Source organism: Lates calcarifer, linkage group LG7_1 (genome assembly GCF_001640805.2).
Source record: "Lates calcarifer isolate ASB-BC8 linkage group LG7_1, TLL_Latcal_v3, whole genome shotgun sequence".
NCBI lineage: Eukaryota > Metazoa > Chordata > Actinopteri > Centropomidae > Lates > Lates calcarifer.
Window position 1 is genome coordinate 11664384 of NC_066839.1, and position 10637 is coordinate 11675020.

The following is a 10637-nucleotide window of genomic DNA, read 5'->3' on the forward strand; positions in this document are numbered from 1 at the left end:
TTTTGCGACATGTTAAAGTCGATCTGAAAGCTGAGGCTGAGTGATATGACAGTTTGACAGGACAGAGGCAGGTGGTAATGTTTTAAGAAGGAGGTGGAAGCAGAGGAGATGAGGATGGCAGGTATGTTACTATTTATGCTGGGGACATGACCCGTGTGCAGAGCAACATGAATAGAGCTCAGAGGAAAATAAATAGAGTTTGAATTGATTTATCCATCTCTCTTCCTCTGACTAACAATACAAGACCTTTTGCTGAAGGGCTAACTGCCTGCTTGAACCTACAGACCAATTACGTGCAACTAAGGGGCAAATGTCCATCACAAAGGTGAAATAACTGTCACTAAGGGTGATGCAGCTGTTGCTTTACACTTACATGGAATGAGGACATCATAGTTAGTGGATTAGTGGACACTGAATTCAATGTAAATGGGCTCAGAGAAATACGGCTCGTTCCTGGAAAAGAAACTAATTTATGAAAAAATGTCAGCGTGTGTGTCCGTGTGCGAAGTCGAGGCTCGAGAGAGAAAGAGAGCAATAATACAAACCCAGTGAACTGTGTAAATTAGTGCACAGCATGTTGCTCCTTTGATCTGACGCAGCTTGCTCTATATTTTCTGAATGAAAAGAGTCACACAAACCCTTCTCACCAAGAGAGATTCTTCTACAGCTCCAGTGTCTACAGTGAATGGAATATTGATTCTATAGAAACAGAATGAAGAAAAAAAAGTCTTTCTTTACATAAGTAGTGTTATCACTCAGACACATACAGATGGGTGACATATTAAAGAGAAAAACCACAATAAATGAGAGAAGAAACATAATGAATGCAGATGTTTCCATATAGGGCATGGAGCAGTGGTCACTGAATGGTTTCATTATTATGAAAATAATGGGAATCTTATGCAGTGGCCTTTACAGTCACCTGATTTCAATCTAGCTGTACATCTGCAGGGCGGCACAGGGCTTTTCTGTGTGGAGTTTGCATGTCCTCCCTTTGGCTGTGTGGGTTCTCCAGCTTCTCCAAAGATTAGCTTAATTGGTGACTGAGTGTGAATGGTTGTTTGTCTCTATATGTCAGCCGTGTGATATACTGGTGGTACCCCGCCTCTCACACAGTGTCAGCTGGGATTGCCTCCAGCCCCCCTCACATTATAAGGAGTATAGGTAATGGCTGAACATTTGCAGGACTTTGATTCCTCTGCCTGTTGTACTTTTAAAAATAGAGCAAAATGTCTGTCACTGTTTTTTGTTTTTTTTTGATGTTGTTGTTGTTTGTTTTGTTTTTTTTGTTTTCTGAGATCTCTCTGGAGCTGTCATCATCTGCAATTAAAAACATTATTTTAGTAGGAACATTAAGTGCTTTTTAATGCACCAACTGATTTTTTTGAAAATGCTTTTATTATTTTGTCACCTCTGGAGTACACCACATAATTAATTTAAATTTGACACTCAGTCGTTAACTGCCTCTTCAGATTCGTGATCTATGCGCTTTCAGAAAAACTAAATGTGCAGCCACCTAAAACATTATTAGTACTAGTGAAGGGTGTTATCTTCAGTCTGCTACTACACTTTAATGAGATACACATCTAACTGCAACATACTGTATATCCATTACACCCCTTTACATCATAATCATGTACTGCCCCTGCTGCTGCTGCTGCTCAATAGCCTCCACCTGTAGTCTCTGAGTTCCAAAAAGCCCCATTCCATGTGAGCATACAACAGGTGCACTCTATATGAAATGTTAGCATGTGTAAAAATTCAACAGCTACCTACGCCTGAACTGATAAACTAATAATTACTGATAAGCCAGTGCATATTCGCCCACACATTTCTCAGAATGAGAGTGAACTTAACTTTCCTTTTACAGATATTAATGAATCATATCTCTTCAGGGCAGCTTCATTCCAGAAATAAGCTGCTGGTTCGCTCTGAACTGATGTCGTGGAATGACAGAGTCGGGGTTCAGAGTTGTGTCTGAGTGGCTGACATTTTCAACATGACAAGGTCCTTATTAGCAACAGGCAGACAAGGTGCTTTTGATTCAGAAGTGCTGAATATACAGGGTGTACATTTTATCTTGTAGACTGCTTCTAGCCTCTGATGAATATTTACAGGGGGATGAATTATTTCAATGAGCCACCACAACTGTGACCTGCACGCTTAACCTATTGCTTTCCAATAAGACTGTTTACTTCTGAGTATCCATAGCAATCAATCAATAAATCAATCAGTATCAATTAGTATGCATCACATGTCTGCACCATTCTCTGGAATGATATTTATCTGGAACACATGCCATTATACCAGGAAATTATTCATCATAATGCAACAATGTCCATCCCTCTTACTGTGTATATGCACACACACACACGCACTCTCTCTCTCTCTCTCTCTCTCTCTCTCTCACACACACACACACACACACACACACACACACACACACACACACAGGCAAACTGCCACAGAATTCAAGGTCTAGCTTAAAGCTTTTCGGCCGTAATAAATTTTAGGAGACACTAGATTTAATCTGTTCTATTCATCACTGTACTAACCCTTGCTATCGTGTATCATGTCAACCTTATTGCCTGAATGCACTACAGGGATGGGCCACAACAGATGACTAAAGTAAAAGCCAGGAACAGTGAGTAGAGGAGGCTCAGGCTAATACAGACTGTTACTGTCTCTGATGATAACTGCCTCAGAGTTCATCCACTGTAAGTGAAGGAGATCACACAGAGCAGATGGATGAGCCACTCTGTGATGCATTTTATTTGATAACCTTACTTTTGGCAGCACTTCCAGCACCTCAGTGACTTTGATGGACTCGGAGACACAAGAAAACCTGATATGCTATTTTTCTAACTGACTTTAAATGCAACACCTGCTGCTGAGGTGAACATAACAATGCATCCATGATATTCTCTTGACCATAATATTCTCCTACAGTGCCTCTCTGAATGATTTATGAGAGAAACCCGAGGGCCTCTTCTTCCATTGCAATAGACACTGATTACGGTCCACTTCAGAAACATCACCTGCCTTCATTTACTATGTCAGTGGCTTGTTGACAGGTTCATCAACCACACCGCTACCTCCGTCTCATTGCCTTCCCTGAGGGCAGACTTAACCTACTCTTCCACACTGCAGCGTGGAGGAGAGTGTTAACTCATGTCTTTTAATGCAATAAGACAGAGATTATATATGGAGAATGCACCCAGCATTGAACTCATTGCTGGCTCGGATCAGTTTGTCTTATCAAATATTTCATCAAAATATCAAGATTAAAGGATTTACAACATCTTATGAATGAACATTCTTTAAAAATAAAGGCAAACAAAAGAAAAAAGGGCCATATTACAAAAAGATTCATTGATTTAATTCATCAATCTGTCAAGCATCTTTGTCAAAATTCAAATCTGGTTTGTCACTGAGAGAGGCCACAACCGTAACATACTGTAACCATACATATAAACAATATGGATTTTAATATCAAAAAGCTACATGTAAATTGCACATTTTAATTGAGCCAAATATCTTGGTGTTAAATCTGGTCTGTTTTATCACATGCTGACAGTTACATCATAAACTCAGCACAGCTCCATCCTGCTTCAACCCTCCTTCCCCTCATCTCCTCTTCCCCTCATGTGCGTCTCCAGAGGAAAAACCCGGCTCGACCTCTGCTTCACAGGACAGAAACAGCATTTCTCACATGTAGTGCTCAACCCCTGAACTGACAGACCATGGGGAATGTGTGTGTGTGTGTGTGTGTGTGTTGCACTAAAAGAAGTGGGACCATGTAAGTGAGAAAAGATAGGTTTGTGTATTACCAGGATAGCCTACACTGTCATTTTAACTCCACGTGTACAGGTACACAGAGACATCTGATAGCACTCTAAAACACTAAGAAAATCTTTCTTGTCGCTGATATTTTTGGCTTTGTTCAGCAGTTGCCTCTCTAACAAAAGACAAATAGCCTCAATAAGTTGTTTTGTTCTGTCTTTGGAGTCTTCTGGATTAGGGGCAAATCAAAAGCAACAGGAGGAGAAGGATAATTTAGCACACTGGTAGAAAACAACTGCTCGGTGGGGCGGTAAGAAAACAAAACCAAGAGTCTAAAGCCATGCCAGCCGTCCTGAGAGACTGCACTTAGGCACAGCGGTGCTTTGAGCCAAACACTAACAAGTTAACATGCTGTTTAGTGGATCTCTACATTTGCAATCCTTTGTTAGCACTAAACACAAAGTACAGTTAAGCAAGGAGCATGGTATTTTGTCAGAAACCAAAAGTACTGAACATATCGCATGATGGTGTTGGAGGAGAAGTTTACGGTTTGGTTCACCAAAGTTATTACAACTCATCCTGAGGGGGATGTGAATATCTAAACAGAATTTCCATCCAGTAATCTTCCATCTGCTGAGATATTTTATTCAAAACCTAATATGTCATTTTCATGGTGGCACTAGAGGAGAAGGATCACCAAATTTATTGGGATTCATCCTCTGGGGACCATGAATGTCATTGCAATCCAATATAGCTGCTGACATATTTTAGTCTGGGCCAAGGTGGTTGACATATAGTGTTTTTTGTTGGTTTTTTTTAACCTCAGGCTATTTTTAGCGTGTTGTCCAAGGCTTCTGATTAAATAAACAGCAAATGGACTGCACATATATATTTAGCCCTTCTAGTCGTATCGACCACTCAAAGCACTTTACGCTACATTCACCCATTCACACACCGGGGGGGAAAAAACAATGCTTTTCCACACACAGGAGCTGGGGATTGAACTACTGACCTTCCAAATAGTGGGTTACCCAGTCTACCTCCTGAGCCATAGCCGCCCCAAATAAGATGACTGTTGTTTTTGTCCCCTCTTGATGCCCTTTAGTCTGTCCACATTCACTCTGGCCAGTTGAAGCATGGGGACACTCAGAGATTGAACAAGAAAAGAGCAACTCTGCACATTGATTAGATAATTGTTAAGATTATGTATGACCTCAGCAGTGGTAAAACTAGTGAGTCACAACACATCAGTGACCTGTTGTCGCAAAACACTCGACTCAGCTGAACTCATATTACTTTGCTCTGTGTTAATATGTTCAAGGCCTCGACTGCTAACCCAAAAACATACCAACCTGTGCACAGTATAAATGTACTGACATCCTTACCCACAGCATGTGGCTACTCGCCAGCAGAATGAAGTGCTGAATGAACATTTTATGAATGTGAAATCTCTTTTGTGTCCCCGCTCTCTCCCTGCTGGTGACGTAAAAAGGGACTGTGGTTTCCTGTCAATTGCGTTATCCATACTGATTCTTTCACTGCCTGCCAATGCTTCTGATTGTTGAGAGAAGATAAGGCCGCTTCCACATCACAACAGACACATGCAGATTCACTGATGGTGGGAAAAAACTCAGGCAACAGGAAGGGAACGAGAAAGATTTGATCTGAACTGAACTATTGTATTATACGTCAGGGCTTTAAATAAAGAAATGAAGATCACTACCTAGCCTTTCTCAGGCTTTTCTCTTGACGTCAGTGTTGAATCTGTGGAGAGAAATGACTCAGTGCTAGTGACGAATTTTTAGACATTTACAGGATTAATGTTAGTTGTTATTAGTGTAACATTAGATTAATGAACTTGGAAATTGGAAATATATCTGCAGACTAATAACATTTATTCAAGTTGAGATGTATTCATTTGTAAAAATTTTCTTCAAATAGGTTGGTATATGTTTGAAGACTGGAAAATGCATTTGTGAACACTAATTACTCACACGTCATGAATTCAGTTAAATTGCACTTTTGTCCACTTTGTGTTATGTTCTTGAGCCGGGCCAAATCGTCACAATGACTCACACTTGAAGAGTTTTATGTAATCAAGTGTCAAGTAATTGTATGTAGTGTGAGTGAAAATGGTTAATCACACTAAAGTGTTTTTCACACTGAATTAGAGCAGCTGTATTAGCAGCAGTGGATTCTCTGTCGCCTCTCATCACTGAGTCGAACATGTTGCTAATTAGCATGACATTGTAGATGAGCGAAATCCTTGTATCTCCCCAATGACACATTCAGATTGACCAGTTTCAGTTTTTATGTGTGATGAATTATGACAACACTTAGCATGTGCATGGTTTCATGCTGTCCAACCCTCTTCTCACAGGTGCCACGATCAACCTGTGGGAGTTGCTAATGCAGCAACAAGGTTGTGATCCCTCACTGGCTTCCCACCCATCAACAGCCACTTGTGTTCAATGTGGTGCTGATTGGCCCGGAGCTGAAATCAGTGAAGGATTGAGTCTCAAGGTCTCAGCAGTTTTAGTTGAGTGTGTTTTTGTCTACAACATCCAGACAGCCCCACTTAAAAGCCCCCAGAGGTAATAAAATTGGAGGTCTAAGATTTTCACATGATGATCACTGGAAATGAAGTGGTTCACTTACACAAACACTATAAAATGAATTTGCACCTTTCATGAATTACCATCTTACAGTATTCATTAAATCCATCTGTAATGAATACATTTGCTGTTTGAGAAACAATTAATGTAACTGTGTTTTGCATCCTTTCCCTTGTTTTACTTTTGCAGAGCAAGAATGCAGCAACAGTGTGTATGTAATGTTATGTGGGCAGATGCATCACTGGACAGACATTAATAAACTGAGGAAACAGAGACAATGTCATATGCTGGCTTTTATACCTCTGTGAGTGTGGGTTTGTCAGGTCGTTTTTTTTTATGTCACGTCCCGGTTGAGTTCACTAGGGTTAAGAAAATGTTATGAGAAACTTTAATTGGATCTAATACTGTTTTTGAAGAGGTAGCTGAAGTGTATTTATATTTGAGGCTTATTGCTTGGAATTACAGAAATTTTGACAGCAATTAAAATAAATCACTGTTTCAGTTTGGTTGTGAATGCCACCTGACCTAATGGTTTTAGGCAGACAGTGTGAATGGAGCAAATGCAGCTGAAGTGGTATATAAAAGTTTAACAGTGAAACATAATATCAAAACATAGAAGTTTTACCTATAGAAATGTATCCTGTTATTCTCTTTTCTTCTTAAATTGTTTCGCTGTTGTTGTCAACAGACTGTGTGAGTTACTAAGTGATAAATTTGAATGTTAACGAGGCATAAAAACAGATGTGATAAAACTTTCAATTAAACACTCTGTCCTACTTGACCTTTGCAACTTGTGCATCCTGCCATGCAAAGATACAAATAAACAACTTGTGTATTTCTGTTTTTCTAAACCAGCACCTTCAGAAATGATTTCAATGGGATCTGTGTGCGACCTTCGTCATTTTGGTTTCCTCTTTGCTGAAGGCTGCAAAAGCAACATCATATGATAGGCCAATGGTTCAGTCCACTTCAGTTCAGTTCAGTTCAGTTCAGAGTCTCATGTAGTAATTGACAACAAAATTTGATTTGGTGTAAGAAGAATCTGTGGCCAACAATGTGACCCACCACGAACAGACAATAAAACAACTATCAACAAACAACAAGACAGTGATTCATAACTACACTCTAGTCAAGATACAGGCTGACAAAGGGTTTGGTGAGCAACATATACTATGAGTTTCTAAATATAATATACCCAGCCACATGTTACATTTTCCCTGACTTGACCTGGTAACCATGGCAACAACAACACACGGTCATTTGCAGAGAATCTCGATCCTGTTCAGATGAAGGTGAAAAAACAAATACAAATGGATGTTTGCATCAGGCTACACAGAAACCAGCCTCCTACTTTCATGACTGACAGTGAGTAACGAATTTCCATAATCCTTCAGACTGTACATCAAAGCATAACTCCAGCCTCCCACTCTGGCCTTTTAACTTATATCTCTCTCTGCCCACTTTGTGTTATAATCACAGTGGCATGCTTTCTTTTTTCATTTGCATTTGAATAATTATAATTACATGAGGAAAGTGTGTTTGTGTGCGTGCACGCACCCACATGTGTTTGGCCAATCTGTAGCCTGGCAATCTGTAATTAGAGAATTCTGCTGCCTCTGTTAGGACTATTAACAGGTTTTACTGGGTATCCCCACTCCTAGCAACAAGAGACTAATTACCCTGCTTAAAAGCTGGGAATCCTATAAATGACTCATCATTCATTATATCAACTCATGTAAAATGCAATCTTTTAGGTCAAAATTAAAATGAGATCTTCACAATGGTTTTCAGATGAAAGCTGTAACCTGTGCAACAAATAACCAGTGATTCATAATAAGTATTAAAAGTGTTGTTAATATGAGGAAAGGGAGAGTATATGACAGACTGTAGAGGCATATGGTAGTTTTGGATCTGGTTCATTTGAAGACACACAGACACACAGATACAAACATGCAAGTTATTTTTATTTGTATAGTGCTTTTCAGTCAAATACTTAATAGGAAAACAAGACTTCAAGTGTCAGACAAGTCTGAGAAGCTGCTGCACAGCGGTTCTTTGAGCTAGGTGCCAACATCAACACACTAACATGCTCGTAATGAGAATGCTTACGCGCTGGTGTTTAGCCTGTTAGCATATTAACATTTGGAAGCAACATTAGTTTTGCAGACATGTCAGAAACCACAGTACATTATTGACCTGATAATGGTGCCAAACACATTAATGGATCACCAAACTGATGACAGTTCATCCTGGGAGGAACATGAATGTCTGTACAAAACTTCATCACCTTCATCAGTTTTAGTCATGGTCACATGCCTGTATGCTAAGCTGGGATCAGACTTTATTTATATATTCATTTAGAAATCCCTGGTACTAGAGTCTTTCATATAGCCAAAGCTGTAATATTTTATATCTTACATAAAGAGGATGAAGTGACTTCTCTTGAATCCATGAATTTCAATTTGGATATTAACTCCGTCCTAATTTAGGCTAAATTGTTCTCAATTGTTCCTACATATCTAAAGTCAGAGCTGGGTACATATACATATATATATATATATACATACACATACATACATACATGTCTGCTCATTCCTTTTCATATTTTATTCCTCAAGTTTTAAATATGGTATTTTGACCCAGTTCCAGAGTAGGGTAAATTAGGACCTTGTTGAGGGGGCTTGTGAAGATGGCCATGCTGAAGCTGGAAAGGTGATATATTGATACGTCAGGAGCAGACACAAGCTCACTAAAAGTTTAAGGCATCATACATACAATATAGGAAACAAATTAAAGGAAAAATAAGTTCCAATTTTACAAATGCAATAAATAGAGTACATGTAATGACATTTTATGAATTAAATCAAATAAGTGAAAGGTTTTCATCTAGCAAAGTCATCTCATATATCTACTGCTTTAAATAGGCAGGAAGACAGATGCAGAGACAGACCCATAGATAATTAACATGATGAGTGCAAGAGGAAAGGGGGGGTCAGACCACTTGATGAAGTGGCTGTTAATAGCTCAATTTCTGTTAACTGCACAGACCAGCAAATCCAAAGGCACGATATTCATTTCAGCTTTGGAGGAGGCATCTGCTGGGAACTGTTTTTAGTGCTCACCAACAGGAGCAGTGTATTCTTACAGTACACTGCATTAACTCTATATGCAACTCTCTGGCATCTAAAATGACAACCAGACCTTTGTATGAGAAAGACTGATGTGATAAAGCTTCAGCTACACTCTTGAATGCACCCCTGTCCACAGGCCACACCCCTTTCCTTGCCCTCTCTGGCTGCCCCTTCACCTGGAAGCACTTGGCAATAAACTACACATACAAGGGCCACATGCTCAAACATGGAAAAAGTGGGGAGAGGAGCCTCCTCCTGTGCATTGTTTTAGCCTTGTGTTTTTAATACATGGGTTTTCTGTAATGGATATATTCATTTTCTCGTGCTCCAGGTGCATCAGCTTTGATTGGGTGTCCAGGGAGCCACAAAAAAGGTATTAAAGGTTACATTTCATAATTTCATTGTTGTTTTAATGAGTTGTGTAACTAAATTTGCTGTAAACATTTAGGCAGAGGAGTCCTAGACTGCTCCTACTTCACTTAGTGTGAGACCACTGCTATACTGTCAGAAAAAAAAAAGTAATTTGAATGTATATAATCAGTTAAGGTAACAATATTATTTTGTCTTTTTCTTTCTTTTTTTGGGAATTGGCCACTGCCATTGCCTGAGTTCTTTCTTTGATTGGTTCTCTTGTTTTAATATCTTTGATTATTGATCTTTTTAGAATTGTTTTTAAGCTGTTGCCTGGGTTTTATTTCTGTGTTGTGTTTAAGTGAATGGAGTTTTTGTCAGTTATCTCTAGGTTTAGTTAGTTTACTTAGTTTGGTTTTAGTTTTTTTTTTTTTTTGTTGTTGTTGTTGTTGTTAATCACTCACCACATTTTAACCATTCTTCTTTTACTGTAGGATGTTGCTAATATCCCTCACAGTGTGCCTGCTGTGAGTGTGTGGTGAACATTAGCTGCAAGTAACTGTTAGCTAGAGGTATAAACAACCAGTAAGAGAAATATTGATGTCATGATTAGCTCACTGATTTGATGTGTGGCTGTGTCTCTTATTAATCAAAATTGTGAATTATTGACATGGGATTGACATGTCTCCCTGTTTCCCCATAAAGATTAAGCCTGATTAGCCTTTAATCAGAATTGTTAAGAATACCATTTCACATG